This window comes from Silene latifolia, chromosome 8 (assembly GCF_048544455.1).
Source record: "Silene latifolia isolate original U9 population chromosome 8, ASM4854445v1, whole genome shotgun sequence".
NCBI classification, from domain to species: Eukaryota; Viridiplantae; Streptophyta; class Magnoliopsida; order Caryophyllales; family Caryophyllaceae; genus Silene; species Silene latifolia.
In genome coordinates this window covers 60,427,850-60,450,009 of record NC_133533.1, presented here as the reverse complement: position 1 = coordinate 60,450,009, position 22,160 = coordinate 60,427,850, and positions in this window count along the sequence as shown.

Sequence of the window (22,160 nt, the reverse complement as noted above, 5' to 3'; positions counted from 1 at the left end):
TGAACGCCCTAACCCATATGAAACTTCATCACAACGATCAAATGCTTCTTCAAATGTTTTAACGGATGCTCAAATACAAACATATCACTGTAATCTACATTCTCTTCACAGGGATCTTCAAAATTTTCCTAATTAAATCCATTAACCGTTTTTTTACTTAAAAAAAAAAAAAAAAATTGGTCCATTCGTGTGAAATACACGAAATAACCTGGGCCAATTCGTGTGAAATACACGAAAGAACCTGGGCCATTTCCTGTAAATCACACGAAACAGCCTGGGCCATTTCGTGTAATTTACACGAATGAGCCTGGGCCATTTCGTGTAATTTACACGAATGAGCTTGGGTCATTTCGTGAATTTTACACGAATATGTCTGGGTTCTTTCGTGAATCTCACCCGAAAACGTAAATTCTGGAAAATCGAAAATGTGTGTCGGAAAAAAAAAAAACTTAACATGTACGAAAATGCGTATATATCTCATTGTCTTGCGTGTTTTCATTGTGTTGCGTATTTTCAGCTTCTTCCTCGTAATTTCCCATGTTACTACCGTCTCCATAACCACTTCCTTCACCGTTACCGTAACTGTAATGTTGATCGTTATACCGATAATGTTGTTCGGCATTCCAATCGTTTTGAAATCGATTTCCATCATTATTGTACGAACTATCATTATTATAAAAATTAAAGAGATAATTAAAAAAATGATTACCGTCACTCATTTACGATTTTCGGAAAAAAAAAATTTTAGAGAGTTAAAGTAGAGAGCAGGGCAAACTTGGAAAAAGAAATGAACTTTAGGGGCGAGATAAGTATTTTAGGGGCGATCTTTAGTAATTTTGATTGGAAGACCTCATCTAGGGTTAAAGCACTATAAAAGTAGTCAAGTAGAGGAAGGAAAGCACGTGCATCACCTTCTTCCACGTGTAGAAGTGTAACACCCCCATTTATTCAGGAGCCTTTAGCTAGACATTCCCAAATAAATAGAACTGTTACCATCTCGGTCTCCCGAGGTAGTGAATAACAAAGTACAACAATACCAAAGTACTTTAAATTAAAACTTAACGATTACATGTTTATTACAAGTTTAACTAAGTAAAACTTAATATAAAATAATTACAACTCGCAGCGGAAATAAATAAAGTGATATAATTATTCTATGTGATCTAGACTTCAACTATGGTCCAAGTCAAGCTCTCATCTCAATGCTCCCAAGTCAGCTAATCTTTAGTACCTGTCAAATCTGCTCCCCATAAAACGGTTCACCGCAGGTGTTCACGAATACACTGTCAACCACGAGGTTGAGTAGGATAATCACACAACATTAAAATACAAACTTTAACAGGTGTAACACGTGGAATAAATACCACCACCAATTCCCATCATAACCACACTAGTCGTCCCGGTCCGTGACCGAGGCTCCACCACACCTTCGTCCCGCCAACTCCTGGCCCAGGAATAAGCACAAATGTCGTCCCAGTCCGAGACTGAGGATAATCTCATTACTCATTGTCGTCCCAGTCCGAGACTGAGGATAATCTCATAACAATATTATGTCCCACAATATAAACACAAATGTCGTCCCAGTCCGAGACTGAGGATAACCAATAAAATAATATGCCAATACGAATATTCCCATCCAATAATAAACAAACTCAGTTATCCAATAATAATAATTTACGCAACCATTCCATTCCACAAAAGACGACGAGTTGAGTAGTTATCCTACCTCGAAAGCAAGCTTTCCATTTACCGCAATCCAATTAGTAGAAATCCATAAGCTTCTCAACAATACTGTCACCTAATCATAAATAATTATAATTCAAATCAATTATTTATTTATTTATTTATTCCTTTTATTTACTTATTCAAAATAATTATTTATTATATTTAATAAAGGTCACGATATTAAAACCCGACCCAATTACAAACCCGAGTCACCTAAACATAAACCCGTCTTAAAACTAAATAAGTCAACCCATTTACCCAACCCCCAAAACATGTGAAACCCTCCGACCATGCACACCCATGTACCACGACTAACACCCGAGCTCAACCCTTCGCTCAAACCCCCTTCCTTTAGCCACCTATTACGCCACCCCCAGCCACCTTCATCACCACCCAACCTGCCTCACCCTAGCCTGCACCTCGACCAACACCGACAACCCTTAACCACTAGCTAAAACTCCCCCTGCAACCCACACCTATACGCCCTAGCTGACCCCCGAAAAACCCGACACGAAAACAACAAAACCCATTCAACCGTGTATACAACTTAACCCGACACCCACCAAGGCATACCACCACAACCTGCTGCCCAAATACCCATCTGAAACCGACAACACCACCAATACACGGCCACCATACCTCGCTCTAGCTGCCACCCACAAATCAACAAACAACAAAGACCAACAATCACAACATCGAGTATACGACAACAACAAGAATAATAGCATCAGCCGGCACTACCCACTTGCAGTCACCACACGCCACCTTCTGACCACCCAGAACCTCCCACAACCGTCGACCCACCACTAACTACTCAGCCCTACCAAAGCCGACAGCAACACCCTTACAATCCCTCCCCTGTTTTCGCGTTTTCCAGCCACCACCGTCGCAAACCTCCATCTCCGACCACCAACTAACCACCACGGTGGTCGACTAACTACCCCCGTCACAACCCCACCTTACCCAGGTCAAGACTCGGCCAATAGAGGGTTCAATTACTCCCTTAAACTACCCATGACCTAAACCGTAACCCCTCTGACCGGCCACTTTCAGCCGCCTGCCACCGCCACCTTAGGCCTTCCCTGACACCACCACCACACCCATTCCAACCATTACAATCCCACGTACCACTTCCCAAGTTTTGGTCTGATTTCGTCAAGTTTTGGGTCAGTTTCTAAGCGTCTTAAGATCGTCTCACATTCAGCTTAATAAGAAAATAAAACGAGATTAAAAGTTGTTACATACCGCTTGTTAATTCCGTCTCCAAAAGCTCCTCCTCTTAATTTGTAATTTATTTCTCAGATTTAATAGGGTATTTATAGTGTAGGATTATAGAGAATGCGAGGTCAATTAGGAAACTATATAAATTACCTTATTCTAACTATTATAGGAATTACCATTATTATAATCTTACCATTATATTATAATTATTATTATTATTATTATTATTATTATTATTTTTTATTATTATTATTATTATTATTATTATTATTATTATTATTATTATTATTATTATTATTATTATTATTATTATTATTATTACATGTGTTAATCTTACCATAAATAAGATTTCCTCATACAATATTTACCAATTTATTATTGCCATAACTTTATTATTATTATTGATATAATTATTATTACCTTTATATATTATTATTTCCATATTATATTATTATTAATTCCCGATTACATCCATACTATACTAATAAATTTTGGCCCAATTAATCAATAGCACACGGCCCATATTATATTAGCTAAACCCAGTTCCCGACTTGAATTATTAATTTATTAATTAATTATCGTCTTACTTGTAATTATTAATTAGAAATGTCATTTAATCAATAAATTACTTCCATAAATTATTATCAAAATACGGAGTATTACAGTCTTACCCTCTTAAAATGAACTTCGTCCCGAAGTTCGCCCACAACTACCACCCCATCACTTATAAACATCCTCACAACTAAGCACCATCCAACACAATCATCCATTTACGATTATCAGTCACATCAATCTTATCACAAAGTATCACAACAATAACTCAAAACATTGGTAGTATTACATTCCTTCTCCCTAAAAATAAACTTCGTCCTCGAAGTTCGGGATATTAAACAATAGGAATAAACAAACCATTGTTGCAACGCCATAAAACATGAAGCACACATTGTAACATAAGACAATTATTATTTCCAATACGACACCAATTAATGGTTAAATGAGTAACAAAATCTTTGATTTACTTCTAGATAGCAAAACCACAACATATAGCATATTCGAACTAATCTTTATTTAAACTTAAACTTCTTACTTTAGCTATCGACGAATACAGTGCTTGACTAACTAATAATCTATAAGAAAATACGCATAATTGTTTAGTATAATGGTCACTTAAGCCAATGAGATACTATCCACCCTTCCTTCATAATTGATTTAAATTTATTTTTCGTTCATTTTAATCCTTACCTAACGTCATCTAACCTAAGCATGGATGCAATTATCGTGAACATATATATGGCTTAGGGCAACACATTCCACATATCACTAGACATGTAGGCCCTGTTCTTTTGGACTGAAACTAATCGATCCGAATCGAATCGAACTTATCGGATCGAATGAATCGAATGAACTTATAATCGAATCGAATGAACTTATAGGATCGAATCGAATCGAATCGAACTTATAGGATCGAACTTATAGAATCGAATCGAATCGAACTTATAGGAGAACTTATAGGATCGAATCGAATCGAATCGAACTTATAGGATTCGAATCGAACTTAAATTAAGTGAGGTATAGGATCTGAATCGAACTTATAGGATCTCGAATCGAATCGAATGAACTTATAGGATCTCGAATCGAACTTATAAGATCTCGAATCGAAATGAACTTATAGGATCTCGAATCGAATCGAACTTATAGGATCTCGAATCGAATCGAATCGAACTTATAGGATCTGAAGTGAACTTAAATTAAGTGATTTTAAGTCCAAAAGAACAGGGCCGTAATTCTACTTCACATAATTGACAACATCACATATAATAATGTTCAAGAGATTAAAAACAAAACTTTATAACTTTTAACAATCTTCAAGGCTAGGAAAACATGTTATAACTCCTAACAACCATTAATACATAATAACATAACTACTTATTGAGAACATATAATTTTTAGAAAAATACAGAAAGTTAGTAAACCATGAGAAAAAGAATGAAGGCCAAAGCTCATAAGATCAATTTATAATGCATTTTACAAACTACTTGGTCGAAACAGAGATTTTACAGCAACTTGTCAGAAACTTAGGTCAATTTGTAAAACTCACCATAAATTGTAAAAATATTTCCTTATAACGTGGCTTATCAACTTAGAAACATACACGAGCCTCTTAAACATTGGAGTTATAATTTTATCAATTCATTAAGTAGTTTTTAAATGGCAAATTTTACAAAAACATGGCGCGGAAGCAACACTGTACAGGAACATTTCGACCACTATCCACTAAAATATTTATTACTCCTAAACCGTATATTATTTGAATATGAGACCAGTGGCATATGAAAGCTAACTCACAAGGGTATCACACATAAAAATCTCGTATAATAATTTTAAACACACAGTAAATGACAGTCAGAACAATCGAGGGTAAAAATCATGTGAAATCAACCAAAATCGCATTCTTCACAATTGCACACAACAATTAATACTTCACATGCTTAATCATATTCACACCTTCCACATAAATGACAACATACTTCCTCATATTAACATGTTTATAACAATGCTTAAAATAAATCATGTCACACCCCTCCTCCGTAAAATAAGGTTACGCCCCCGTAACCGCAATGATCAATGACAACAATATGCAACGAAGACAAACAAAATTCCTAAGAGAAATATACTATATTCGTTTTAATTTACCCTATACTCTCAAGTATTCTCTCAAGGTTCCCGCTTCAAAACTGGAAGGGCCAAGGTACGAATTAAGGCTAGCTTCTTAACCGCACTAAGAGGGGCTCCTAACAGTTTCTACCTGGGGTTCATTTTATTTAGACACAACTTGAGTTCATTATTATTCATTAGTTAGGCTTGAGGATCGTTTTGCTCTGATACCACTTTGAAACACCCCCATTTATTCAGGAGCCTTTAGCTAGACATTCCCAAATAAATAGAACTGTTACCATCTCGGTCTCCCGAGGTAGTGAATAACAAAGTACAACAATACCAAAGTACTTTAAATTAAAACTTAGCGATTACATGTTTATTACAAGTTTAACTAACTAAAACATAATATAAAATAATTACAACTCGCAGCGGAAATAAATAAAGTGATATAATTATTCTATGTGATCTAGACTTCAACTATGGTCCAAATCAAGCACTCATCCCAATGCTCCCAAGTCAGCTAATCTTTAGTACCTGTCAAATCTGCTCCCCATAAAACGGTTCACCGCAGGTGTTCATGAATACACTGTCAACCACGAGGTTGAGTAGGATAATCACACAACATTAAAATACAAACTTTAACAGATGTAACACGTGGAATAAATACCACCACTAATTCCCATCATAACCACACTAGTCGTACCGGTCCGTGACCGAGGCTCCACCACACCGTCGTCCCGCCAACTCCTGGCCCGGGGATAAGCACAAATGTCGTCCCAGTCCGAGACTGAGGATAATCTCATTACTCATTGTCGTCCCAGTCCAAGACGGAGGATAATCACATAACAATATTATGTTCCACAATATAAACACAAATGTCGTCCCAGTCCGAGACTGAGGATAACCAATAAAATAATATGCCAATACGAATATTCCCATCCAATAATAAACAACCACAGTAATCCAATAATAATAATTTACTCATCCATTCCATTCCACAAAACACGACGAGTTTGTTAGAAAATATTAATCTCATTTTTCAACATATTCATATATGTTACATTTTAATTTAGTCATAAAATTAAAACTAGATCTTATGCATGCAAACTAAAATAGACAAGTGAAGAAATCGTCATTCTTACTATAGTAGTTTCGGATTTAGGGCACAAGTGAGTTCTCCTTCTCACTTGTTCTTGAGCTTTCCATACAAATGGAAGAACAAGGATTCAAAGATAGAATCCCTCCTTAAAGCATATACCCAAGATGACCCTTAAAAGACTATTATTATTTGATCTAGAATAATTATAATCTTACTAAAATTGACCCAAAAACTATTGTTTTGATCTCTATTATTTCGGTATAGAGAGAAAGGATTTTGGAGATTTTATCTCTCTAATTTTTCATAAGAGTAGAGAGTTAATTATATTTCTTACACTAGAATTATAATGTAAAGTAGTGAATGAATTATTAGAGAGAAAAACCTCTATAATGGCCCTTTGAAAACCGGTTGGCATGGGGAGAGTAGAGCCAATGCATGAGCTTGTAATTCTTCTCAAGAAAAACTAGGTTTGCATGGCTACAAGCTAGTTATAATCATTATGCTTTCCACTTAATTATTTAACACAATTTAAACATTATACTCCCTCCATTTTTCGGCACATACATAAAATGGGAGGTCCATTTTATATTTTGTCATTTGTCAATTGTCACATGTTACTAGTCATGTGAAATTGTCATGTATTTTTAACATATTAAAAATCAACGTATTAATAAAAATACGTCATGTACAAAATCGACTTAGTAATTCATAATTACTTGTACCAAAACGGTTTATCAATTATAAATCACAACGTCTTGTATTTATAATAAAATATTCATTCAGTTCCAATTGTTTCCGTAAACAATAATTTCATCTAAGTAATAGAACAATTCGATCACTTAGACCGTATCTTATTTAATCAAATTACAATGAGACACGTAAATATTACTTCCAAAATCGTCCGTTAATTTAAGTAATTTAATTAAGTCGTATCGTCATACGATCAATTAAATATTCAATTAAGAGTATCATCCTATAGGTATGACCTTACGGGATCAACTGATCACCACCGCCGCATTTACAAGTAATGTCAAACTCTAGTCACCAATCATTACCGATATGTGTGGACCAGTTGACTGTAAAATGTTACTTCCCACATGTATTCTTAAATATGAGATTTAAACATGTGATCATCATGATCAACAGTTGTGATCGCATTATTGTCGGAGGACACTTATTCCAACAATCTCCCACTTGTCCTCGACAAGTGTGCGTCACCAATTCTCTTGTCCTATTACTATCTCCCACTCAATGCAAGGTGTCTTTCAGGTCGTACTTGCAAGTGATCATATCGAGAGTGGTTTCCTCGATCTGTAGAATAACTGATTGGCCGTAATTATCCACCATGGATACCTTCCGAGCGTGGCCACGCATTTCCAGTTCATTACTCCTCGAGTGGCCCTGAGATATTGTTATAACCCTGACAAGGGGTGGAAAATTCCTATTTCACTTATTCCTTTCGACTAACCACAACCATCATAACCCAAAATGTGCCCATTTGACCCCATTTACGAAGGTCGTAGTAACATAAATCAAAGTTAATCTGAAACTGTGCCACCTTAGGCGAACAGCCTTTAGTCAAAAGAATCGACTTATTAGAATACTATGGTAGCTCTCGCCACGACCAGGCTATATAAATTTGCCAGAACTCTATAAGCGGTCATAAGGCCCGATAAAGTGTTCCTAACAGTCTGCCTATGTAATCGACTAGTCATCTCATATGACTCCATGGCACTTGAACTTGCCATCAATCGCATCACACTCTAGTCACTTCGAGATGTCACCTCATGTAAGTGACTATGGGCGAATACAATGCTAATCCGTGTTCACTTTAACGGAGTTCAATTGTCTCTACAACCCGTTTGGATGTAACAAAGTATATGGTGAGTTAATAACTCAAACGACGAATGTCGACATCACATTCGGGTAGTCAATACCATATTACAACCTTGTGATGTATATCGTAAGTGTGCAAACACTAGTCGTTTGCAACATGAGTTTAACATACCATGTGTCCATGTGTTCAAACTCTTGAATTGCATTTTCCTTTATTTTCATGTTTGTCTCACATAGCATGAACCTTACCAAGTACACATCTAGGTTCCCAACCTAGGTTCAGGTTCTTTATCTTGAAAGAACTTTCTTGTTGTTTATCACATAACCAATGAATTGTGGTGGATGATATAACTTGCACTGGTCAAGTGTTCTACCAACTCGCAATGCACTAGGTATACGTTTTGTAGGGTCTTGCAACAATTGTCAAGATGATTAGCCTAACACTTCTCATAAGTCCTAGCATATTAGAAAATATTAGTTTTGAGTAACTTCTTAATATAACAAGTATCTTTTCAAACTTCTTATTTCTCCTTTTAGCTTGAATAGCTTAGGATTTCATAAATCCTTACGCGTTTTCGAACTTCAATATGTGGAACTTCTTGTCACATAACAGAGTGTTCTGTCAAACACTATAATAGCTCATTAGTTCTCCTCGAGAATTCATGACGATTCTTCTATGGCTTGCCAATGACTCATCATGCTCTTAAGCATATGATTCATTATTGGACATGTGCATGATTATTCTAATGGCGGAAACATTAGTAATCTTTAATCATGTGATCAATCATTCTTAGGTTCAATGAATGACCATGACTGCTTATGGTAATTCCATTTTAATTGACATGAATAACCTACGTTTCTCGTTGATTTGATGTGTATATCTCAATACCTGTCCAACATCCCATGATGTGATTGGATTCATCATAGTCTATTTTCATCCAGAATTGAAAACTCAAACACTTCTTTGTGAAAGATAGTACTAGCTCGTCATTCTCAATGAGTAATGAGTTATAAATTTTACAAGATGATTGCTCCCACTAAATTACATGTCTTCACATGATAATTTCAAACTCCCACTCAATTCCACATGTTTTGCAATTGACTACTCAATCGAAACATTTCAAGAATTGAAATACATTTTGCTTTGCCAAGTTATTAAGATTAAAACCATATATGTTCCCAGCATATCCTTTAAAAATACCTATTTTGAAAAGGTTTCAGTCTTAAACTTATGGAAAGAGATTTTAATCTCTAACTCATTCATTTTTATAATGATGCGTAGCAATGTCATTATTTAAATGTGAAATTCCATTTAATACATGTCCTTCTCAAAATACCCTTTTCCGGAAAAAGGTTTAACCATTTCATTTTCATAATGAGGTTAAGTAATGACACTAGCGTGGTTAACAATTAACTTAGCTTTTGTAGATATCGGCATATCTTCCTTTGTAACTTTTAATCATAAATCTCATTTATATTCATGGATGCAACTTTGTTTCATTTAGGCTCTTAAGTAAATATCAATATTGAAACTCCTGGTCATATGTTGTTCATAAACTAGCCAAAACTCTTGTTAAGACTTTACTCATTTTCTATCTTCTTTAGTCATTTTCTATCAAAACTTTCTTTTGGTCTCCTCGTGTAGTTATCTTAAGAACATATTCTTTTGATTACTTCACTTGGTCTCTTTAGTAATGTAGATCTCATCTATTCGAGACCATAGATCTCATCTATTTATGTATACTATCTATTCAGGTATACAAATTATTCTTTCTTTCGTAGATCTCATTTACTCAAGCATACAAATTATTCTTTGTATTCTTTGTGTCTTCATTTTCTCCCACTCTATCTTTAGAATAAATACACTAAATATTCAAAGATAGTTTGTGAGACACAAGTGATGATTTCGAAGTAAAGGGAGGACTATCTCATCGACTAATAGATTTTAAATTTGATGAGCGTACTTGGTAATTGACATTTCTTTAGGGGAGATCATCAACTCAACATCACTTTATAATTGATCATACACAAGCCTTAAGCTTGTGGACATATAATGAATCTCATCATTATAGTTGTCTATTGGATCACTTTAAGTAGATGATCATATGTTTCTATGTGCAAGCATATAAAGACGAATTTTTAGAACAAAGAAATGCGATAAAAGGGGTGACTTGGGTTGCAAACCAAGCCACCATAATCCAAAATACAACCATTTATTAGAAAGGATCAACCATTTCCATGTCGAACACGGAAATCAAAATAGTTCTAAAAATCCGAAACATAACTTAAAATAAGACAATAATAAAAGCCAAGCTTCATTGGTAGCTACTCCTAGCTCCTTGATTATTTCTCAAGCTTGCTTTTCCTTTCCTTTGTCTTTGCTTGGAGGAGGCCCTATTTACAATAAAAAGGGGATACATTTTCACAACTTTGTATCAAAATACCATAGTTGAATTAGAAACATAAAAGAAAGGATAGTCATTTACCTACTGGAGTGATTTTTCCAGCTTTGATGTCACCAAGGTACTTGAAACAATTCCTCTTCCAATGTCCAACACCTAGCTTCAAAAGTCTTAGCCTTGGTGGATATGGGAGCTTGCCTCTTACCCTTTTTCCCATTCTTTTTGAACTTCCCTTTGCTCTTAGTGCTTATATTAAGCACGTCCTTAGGTGGGTTAACATTTAACCCCATGTCACTTTCGGCTTGCACAAGTAACTTGTGCAACTCTTCAAGAGACACGTACTTGTCTTGCATATTAAAATTCACCCGGAATTGAACATATGCTTTGACTTTGGATAAGGAGTGTAAAATCCTATCTACAATGAGCTCTTTGGGGATTTCAACCTTTTGAAATTTCAATGTCTCGACTAGCTCCAACAATTTGAGCACGTGAGGGCTAACCTTTTGGCCCTCCTTAAAATCGAGATCAAAGAATGTCGAGGCCACCTCATATTGGACGATCCTCGGAGCTTGCGAAAACATTCTCACAAGTTTGGAATAGATTTCATAAGCGGTGCCCATTTTAAAGGCTCTCTTTTGGAGATCCGCCTCCATCGCAAAAATCAACACATTTTTCATTGTGGCGGACTCTTTGTGGTAAGCCTCATATGCTTCCCTAGTGGCGGCACTCGACCTAGCATTAGGTTCGGGTGGAGAGGCCTCGGTGAGGTAACGAAGCTTGTCGTCACCTTGGGCGGCTAATTTGAGTTGGGCATCCCAATCGGAGAAATTTAACCCATTCTTTTCAAGTTTACAACGATCCATGAAGGATCGGAGCCATGAAACATTAGTGAGAGGTGCGGCGTTGGTGTTTGGTGCGGCCATTTGTTATGAGAAATAAAAGTGGTCTACAAAACGAAAATAGAAGGAATAAAACATTTGTCGTTTTCACAATAATAATAATACTCGTAAATTTAATTCAAACAAGTTTTATTGCATTTATCTAGTGACCTACCCAACTTTGATAAATGATTCCAAGACCCAAATTCATATTAACTTAGGCATCGGTAAAGCCGAATACAACCCTTATCAATATAACTCGGTGGATTAACTCTTTAATCGATTCTACTTTTAGAACTCTTGGTCGATAAATTTACATTATAATTTATCTTTATCCCGAAACACATCCGGCAACCGTCGAGAATACTTTCGTTGAGTTCAACCCAAATTTCGAATAAATGTGTCCATGATCCAAATTTACATCAACTTGGGCATCGGTAAAGCCGAATACAACCCTCATCTTTATAAATTCGGTGGGTAGACATTTATCACCCACTTCCCCTACGTAACAAGGTTTGTACCCCGGTAAAGCCGAGTGCACTCCCTCACGAAATAGGTTTTCATGGTTTCTACTTTTTGGTAAGGCTAAGTCTCGATTGTTTATTTTAGCGAGAGGTCATGTCAATTTATTATCTATCACGTTTTAAGTGAAATAAAGTGGTGAACTACGATAATTGTAATTGACACGATCGATAAACTCGATTAAAATGCATGTTTAGTTATGGCGATTTAGCGATGCATGCAACATATAAATAAAATGCAAAGCATAAATAAAATCCTAGTATGGCCTTCCTAAAATAGTAAATCTAATAAACTATTACAAATTCGGAAACCAACTCCTTTGGTCCCTTGAACTTTGGTCTTAGCACGCATTTCAACGCAACACTTTCTTTGATGGATCACCTTCTCGAGTGGCACCGTCTTCAAGGAACTCCGGAATAAATAAATTACATAATTTCCTATTATACATTTGTAATTAAAATAAAATAAATCTATTAAATTACAAAACGGTTATACGAGATCACAATAAATTACAACCGAATCGATATTCCCATACATTTCGGGTAATACCAATTAAAACTAAGGCCATACTAAGTAAAATTACATAATTCAAAAATTACATAAAATTAAAATATGACAATCATAAATAAAATGCAGCATTATAATATGTAAGAACATGCCCAATTTTATGCTAAATCGCCTTTAAGGAGCCAATATCGTATATTAATCGGTTTTTACGGATTTGCATGATTTAACCCTTTAAAAATCACAATAATTACATAAAATCATATTTATGTACAAGTTAATTACCCTAACCATCTTAGGACTCAAAATTAGTCTCCACTAACATTTGACAATAATTAACCTAGATTTCTTAATATTGTTCATAAATGGACCTAAAATACAAAAATTATTTCATAAACTTCAAATTAAATCATAAAAATTTCAAATAAATTTGAAATTTGAAATTTAAACACATGAACATTATGGAAAAATACCATGACACTCATAATGTTCAAAACCTTAGGTTAAAAATTTCGAAAATTTATCGAGAAAAACAATGTTGCGGTTTATTGATTTTAACAATTATCACCATAAAAATATGAGAAAAGTTATTTTTATCAAATTTTTACTTTTAGATCTCAAATATATGATAAAATGCAACATGTGACGGTTTTCCTTAGTCATGAAGTATGCTTTAGCATTTTTACTAATTAAAGTCACTATTTATGTGATTTTTCATCAAAAATTCATAAATCATGCATAAAGACTTCATTATAGCCAAATATTTTACACACATCTTGTAAAATTTCATGTGACAACATACTAAATTTCTATGACCAGATTCGAAATATAACTCATATTAACCTATTTAACCATTTAAATACGATTTTAACTTGAAAAATCCATATTTCGAGCATAACAACTCATTTTATCATGAAAATTTACAGGCCATCAGTAGATAATATATGTGAAAACATATCCAAAAAACACTGAAAAAATCGAAGCGTAGCTATTTTTAGTCCAAAAATGACATTTTTATCGTAAAAAATCACATTTTAATGCCATTATTATATAAAATGAACAATAAAATCCATAAATAAACCAAAACATCCTAAAAAACATTTTAGGACCAGAAAATTTAACATGCAAATAAATTTCGTGATATTTCATAATAAACACAAATTTATAAGTTTTGTTTGTTAATCTTATAACTCGGAAAAACAATAACCGATTTGCATGCAAACAACCTAAGGCTCATGATACCGCTTGTTAGAAAATATTAATCTTATCATTCAACATATTCATATATGTTATATTTTAATTTAGTCATAAAATTAAAACTAGATCTTATGCATGCAAACTAAAATAGACAAGTGAAAAAATCGTCATTCTTACTATAGTAGTTTCGGATTTAGGGCACAAGTAAGTTCTCCTTCTCACTTGTTCTTGAGCTTTCCTTACAAATGGAAGAACAAGGATTCAAATATAGAATCCCTCCTTAAAGCATATACCCAAGATGACCCTTAAAAGACTATTATTATTTGATCTAGAATAATTATAATCTTACTAAAAATGACCCAAAAACTATTGTTTTGATCTCTATTATTTCGGTATAGAGAGGAAGGATTTTGGAGATTTTATCTCTCTAATTTTTCATAAGAGTAGAGAGTTAATTATATTTCTTACACTAGAATTATAATGTAAAGTAGTGAATGAATTATTAGAGAGAAAAACCTCTATAATGGCCATTTGAAAACCGGTTGGCATGGGGAGAGTAGAGCCAATGCATGAGCTTGTAATTCTTCTCAAGAAAAACTAGGTTTGCATGGCTACAAGCTAGTTATAATCATTATGCTTTCCACTTAATTATTTAACACAATTTAAACATTATACTCCCTCCATTTTTTAAGCACATACATAAAATGGGAGGTCCATTTTATATTTTGTCATTTGTCAATTGTCACATGTTACTAGTCATGTGAAATTGTCATGTATTTTTAACATATTAAAAATCAACGTATTAATAAAAATACGTCATGTACAAAATCGACTTAGTAATTCATAATTACTTGTACCAAAACGGTTTATCAATTATAAATCACAACGTCTTGTATTTATAATAAAATATTCATTCAGTTCCAATTGTTTCCGTAAACAATAATTTCATCTAAGTACATACGGGAAAACGCGGGAAGCGACGGAAAAAGAACAATTCGATCACTTAGAAATTCCGTCGTGAATCGTGGGTCGCTTATTTTGTCTTATTTTAATCAAATTACAATGAGACAACACGTCCTTTTTTATAGGTCAAATATTACGGAATTTCCAAAATTCCACGAGGTTTCAAATCACATTAACAGAGGGTACCGACGGAAATTTAAGTTTTTTAATTTAATTAAGTTTCTAGTCATCCAATTTCAAAGACCATTCATTACGATCAATTAAATATTCAATTAAGAGTATCATCATAAATAGGATATGAAACTTTACTTACGGAATCACACATCCGTCAAGAACCCGTGTTTTCCGACCTCTTTTTCCGTCGAGAAGGCCAAAAGTGATAAACGCGTTTTTCTTGTAGTGGTAATAGAACAATTCGATCACTTAGACTGTATCTTATTTAATCAAATTACAATGAGACACGTAAATATTACTTCCAAAATCGTCCGTCAATTTAAGTAATTTAATTAAGTCGTATCGTCATACGATCAATTAAATATTCAATTAAGAGTATCATCATATAGGTATGACCTTACGGGATCAACTGATCACCACCAGCCGATTTAACGTAATGTCAAACTCTAGTCAGCCAATCATTACCGATATGTGTGGACCAGTTGACTGTAAAATGTTACTTCCCACATGTATTCTTAAATAGAGATTTAAACATGTGATCATCATAATCAACAGTTGTGATCGCATTATTGTCGGAGGACACTTATTCCAACAGAGTTGAGTAGTTATCCTACCTCGAAAGCAAGCTTTCCAATTACCGCAATCCAATTAGTAGAAATCCTTAAGCTTCTCAACAATACTGTCACCTAATCATAAATAATTATAATTCAATTCAATTATTTATTTATTTATTTATTTATTCCTTTTATTTACTTATTCAAAATAATTATTTATTATATTTATTAAAGGTCACGATATTAAAACCCGACCCAATTACAAACCCGAGTCACCCAAACAAAAACCCGTCTTAAAACTAAATAAGTCAACCCATTTACCCAACCCCCAAAACATGTGAAACCCTCCTACCATGCACACCCATGTACCACGACTAACACCCGAGCTCAACCCTTCGCTCAAACCCCCTTCCTTTAGCCACCTATTACGCCACCCCCAGCCACCTTCATCACCACCCAACCTGCCTCACCCTAGCCTGCACCTCGACCAACACCGACAACCCTTAACCACTAGCTAAAACTCCCCCTGCAACCCACACCTATACGCCCTAGCTGACCCCCGAAAAACCCGACACGAAAACAACAAAACCCATTCAACCGTGTATACAACTTAACCCGACACCCACCAAGGCCTGCCACCACAACCTGCTGCCCAAATACCCACCTGAAACCGACAACACCACCAATACACGGCCACCATACCTCACCCTAGCTGCCACACACAAATGAACAAACAACAAACACCAACAATCACAACATCGAGCATACGACAACAACAAGAACAATAGCAGCAGCCGGCACTACCCACTTGCAGCTACCACACGCCACCTTCTGACCACCCAGAACCTCCCACAACCGTCGACCCACCACTAACTACTCAGCCCTACCAAAGCCGACAGCAACACCCTTACAATCCTTCCCCTGTTTTCGCATTTTCCAGCCACCACCGTCGCAAACCTCCATCTCCGACCACCAACTAACCACCACGGTGGTCGACTAACTAGCCCCGTCACAACCCCACCTTACCCAGGTCAAGACTCGGCCAATAGAGGGTTAAATTACTCCCTTAAACTACCCGCAACCTCTCTGACTAGCCACTTTCAGCCTCCTGCCACCGCCACCTTAGGCCTTCCCTGACACCACCACCACACCCATTCCAACCATTACAATCCCACGTACCACTTCCCAAGGTTTGGTCTGATTTCGTCAAGGTTTGGGTCAGTTTCTAAGTGTCTTAAGATCGTCACACATTCAACTTAATAAGAAAATAAAACGAGATTAAAAGTTGTTACCTATTAAATACCGCTTGCTAATTCCGTCTCCAAAAGCTCCTCCTATTAATTTGTAATTTATTTCTCAGATTTAATAGGGTATTTATAGTGTAGGATTATAGAGAATGCGAGGTCAATTAGGAAACTATATAAATTACCTTATTCTAACTATTATAGGAATTACCAATATTATAATCTTACCATTATATTATTATTATTATTATTATTATTATTATTATTATTATTATTATTATTATTATTATTATTATTATTATTATTATTATTATTATTATTATTATTATTATTATTATTATTATTATTATTATTATTACATTTGTTAATCTTACCATAAATAGGATTTCCTCATACAATATTTACCAATTTATTATTGTCATAACTTTATTATTATTATTGATATAATTATTATTACCTTTATATATTATTATTTCCATATTATATTATTATTAATTCCCGATACAAATCCCGATTACATCCATACTATACTAATAAATTTTGGCCCAATTAATCAAATAGCACACGGCCCATATTATATTAGCTAAACCCAGTTCCCGACTTGAATTATTAATTTATTAATTAATTATTGTCTTACTTGTAATTATTATTAGAAATGTCATTTAATCAAAAATTACATAAATTACTTCCATAAATTATTATCAAAATACGGAGTATTACAGTCTTCCCCTCTAAAAATGAACTTCGTCCTGAAGTTCGCCCACAACTACCACCACATCACTTATAAACATCCTCACAACTAAGCACCATTCACCACAATCATTCATTTACGATTATCAGTCACATCAATCTTATCACAAAGTATCACAACAATAACTCAAAACATTCGTAGTATTACATTCCTTCCCCCTAAAAATAAACTTCGTCCTCGAAGTTCGGGATATTAAACAATAGAAATAAACAAACCATTGTTGCAACGCCATAAAACATGAAGCACACATTGTAACATAAGACAATTATTATTCCCAATACGACACCAATTAATGGTTAAATGAGTAACAAAATCTTTGATTTACTTCTAGATAGCAAAACCACAACATATAGCATATTCGAACTAATCTTTAATTTATTTAAACTTAAACTTCTTACTTTAGCTATCGACGAATACAGTGCCTGACTAAATAATAATCTATAACAAAATACGCATAATTGTTTAGTATAATGGTCACTTAAGCCAATGAGATACTATCCACCCTTCCTTCATAATTGATTTAAATTTATTTTTCGTTCATTTTAATCTTTACCTAACGTCATCTAACTTAAACATGGATGCAATTATCGTGAACATATATATGGCTTAGGGCAACACATTCCACATATCACTAGACATGTAATTCTACTTCACATAATTGACAACATCAAATATAATAATGTTCAAGAGATCAAATATAATAACGCTAGGAAAACATGTTATAACTCCTAACAACCATTAATACATAATAACATAACTACTTATTGAGAACATATACTTTTTAGAAAAATACAGAAAGTTAGTAAACCATGAGAAAAAGAATGAAGGCCAAAGCTCATAAGATCAATTTATAATGCATTTTACAAACTAGTTGGTCGAAACAGAGATTTTACAGCAACTTGTCAGAAACTTAGGTCAATTTGTAAAAATTACCATAAATTTTCAAAATATTTCCTTACAACGTGGCTTATCAACTTAGAAACATACACGAGCCTCTTAAACATTGGAGTTAGAATTTTATCAATTCATTAAGTAGTTTTTAAATGGCAAATTTTACAAAAACATGGCGCGGAAGCAAGACTGTACAGGAACATTTCGACCACTATCCACTAAAATATTTATTACTCCTAAACCGTATATTATTTGAATATGAGACCAGTGGCATATGAAAGCTAACTCACAAGAGTATCACACATAAAAATCACGTATAATAATTTTAAACACACCGTAAATGACAGCCAGAACAATCAAGGGTAAAAATCATGTGAAATCAACCAAAATCGCATTCTTCACAATTGCACACAACAATTAATACTTCACATGCTTAATCATATTCACACCTCCACATAAATGACAACATACTTCCTCATATCAACATGTTTATAACAATGTTTAAAATAAATCATGTCACACCCCTCCTCCGTAAAATAAGGTTACGCCCCCGTAACCGCAATCATCAATGACAACAATATGCAACGAAGACAAACAAAATTCCTAAGAGAAATATGTTGGAGCTAGTGTCATCCAAAGTTAGTGTGATAACGTGTATAAATCTCTTATAGGTTCACAGGGTATACTTAGTATTTTATCAGTTGATTAACGTTTACTAATAACGGTTGGCTTGCTAGAAGTTTGACGTTATTATCATACTGATGGCGGTGATCAACTGGTCCCTAAAAGTCACACCTAAAGGATGTGTTTGAGAGATGTGATTATATGAAAATATAATCACATTGATGCCTTATATGACTAAAAGGTTAGTCCATGTATTTGACTAAAAGGTTAGTCAATGTGATGATGAGTCGATTATTTAATACAATTAAATAATATCAACTGAGACGAATTAATTGTTAATTCGTAAATTGAATATAAACAGTTATATTTAATTAATGTATATAATGTTAGATTAAACGAATTAAGATGTTAATTCGTAATTAAACGTAAACGGTTATATTTAATTAGCAAATTATAAATATTCGATATTTATAGTTAATGTATATATTATACCAAATTGTCATAATAAATAATGACAGACCGGTATTAATAAATCAACTACAAACTGTTGTGTGTGGACTTATTAATACGGGACGACATTAATGACAATTGATAATAATACACATTTTATACAATATGATAACAACCTAAAATAAGAAGATTTTCTCCTTAATTGTTTTGGTTGTTACACGAAAAAGAGGAGAAAAATAAGAAAAATATCTTCCCCTTTTTCTTTCTCTTTTGGACGGTTAAATAAGAGAGGAAGCGGATCATTTTTCATCTCTTGGTTTTTAACCTAATACTCTCATCAAAACCCTAAAAACTACCCTAAAATTATGAGAAATTAGGGTTCTCTTTCTAGCAAGAAAAGGGCATTTCTCGGAGCATCTTGGGTGCAACGATTAGGAGAATATCGATCTCGATATTTGTTCTTAGGCCAAATTGCTAGGACCGAAGGTTAATTCTAATCTCTATTCTTTTGTTTATGCAATTTCGTTTATGACTCGTAATTTCATATTTCATAATTTCGTTATAATCCGAATTTTCTTGATGAAATATACCGATATTTCCTACAAGTGGTATCAGAGAATAGGCCACGAAATTATTTTATATGATTTTCATAAATGGATTAAAACAAAAAAAAAAATTGAGAAAAAAAATTTCGGCCGAATCAATTTTTTTTTGCCGAGATGTTTTTTTTAAAATTTTTGATGCCTTGTTTCCATTTTGATTTATTGATATTGTTGTTTTAATATGTTAAGATGATAATATAGTAAATTTGTAGATGTTTTGATTTAATAAGAATTAAATTGAAATGTAAATGGAAATTGTTTTGATTGATGATATTCATTTGTTTTTGCTATATAGTTTTGGCATACATGGTGTTAAATTGTTGTTTAAGAATCATTATTCATTAATTTAACGGAAAATTCACGTGGTACCCTTGAACTTTGCAATTTTGCACGTGATACCCAACTTTTTAAGTTTGTGCACATAATATCCTTGAGATTTGATTTTCAAGCACAACATGCCATTTTTATCGTTTTTAAAATTTTCAATTGAGCATAAATCATATACCAGAAATCGGAATTGACTAATTTTTTTTTCAAATTGATTACTTCTTTGAGATCTATATGTTGATAAAACGAAAATGGTCATTCGGAAATTTAAGATCGAAAATATGTTTGATTTGAGATTTTCGTTTAAAAAACCCTAAAAATTGTCAGTAGACATTTTTTTTTCCCAAATCTTAGATTATGATGAGATAATCATTTTAGACAAAAAAATTGGCCGATTCTGAATTCCGGTATAGGAGTTATGCTTAATTGACTTTTTTTATAGCAACAAAAAGGGCATGTTATACATGAAAATCAAACATGAAGGGTATCATGTACACAAACTTAAAATATTGGGTACCATGTGCAAAGTGGTAAAGTTTAAGGGTGCCACGTGAATTTTCCGTTAATTTAATAATGTTCAAATCAATTGTGATGAATCAAATATTCAGATAATCGATTTAATCATAATTTAGATATTCATTTTACGAGGTTAAATTGAATCATCTAGTTTGGATCTATGTTTAAATTAAAAGTTGATGATTATGCCAATCTTGTTATAGTAGCAACATTAAATAAATTTGTTCACATCAAATGGGGTTGTTTTCGAGAAAAAAAAAAAAGAACTGTTTTTCGTTTTTTAGGGCTGAATGCCGAGAGCATTTAAAAAAAAAATCCGTTTTTTTGTTGTGTATTGGCCAATAATTATTATACATTATTTCTATAATGTATGGTTGTTTGTTGTGAAAAAGTTCACAAATTTTAGATACCCAATTATTTTAAAGTGGTTTAAAATAATGTTAGATTAATTCATATTACAAGTTAATGTGTATTAAGATTGGAATTATTGTGAGTAATTGAAGAATTGTCACATAATTTTGATCATTTTAAAACAGGTGGTTTGGATAAATTACTCTACATAATTAAGGAATTATGTCTTGAATGATTAATTTATTGTTGATGCATTTTATTTAGTTGTATGAATTGTTGAATGGTTTATTTACGTATTTTTGCAATCGGTTGTAATTTGTATTACCTAGTGTGACCTTAGTTGATTATGTTTTCGTAATGATGGAAACATAATCTTGATGTAATTTTGAGATCTCGAATCTCCTTTGGTTTTCTTTAGTATTATGTTTTTGAAATTAGAATGTAAATAGGTTCATTTTGTAATTTATTAATTGTAATTTTGAGAAGACTAAAGATGGAGATTGGATTGCTCACTCCCGCTACATGGACCAAGATGGAACATCAAGACAAGCTTCTCGGGTCCTAGGAAGGATTCCAAAGTTGTATTTATGTTCATTTTGGTAGATAGGCCACACCAGGACTTTGTTTTTGTTTTACGTTTTTTCCATTCTTATTGCTTTTCTTCGCATGAT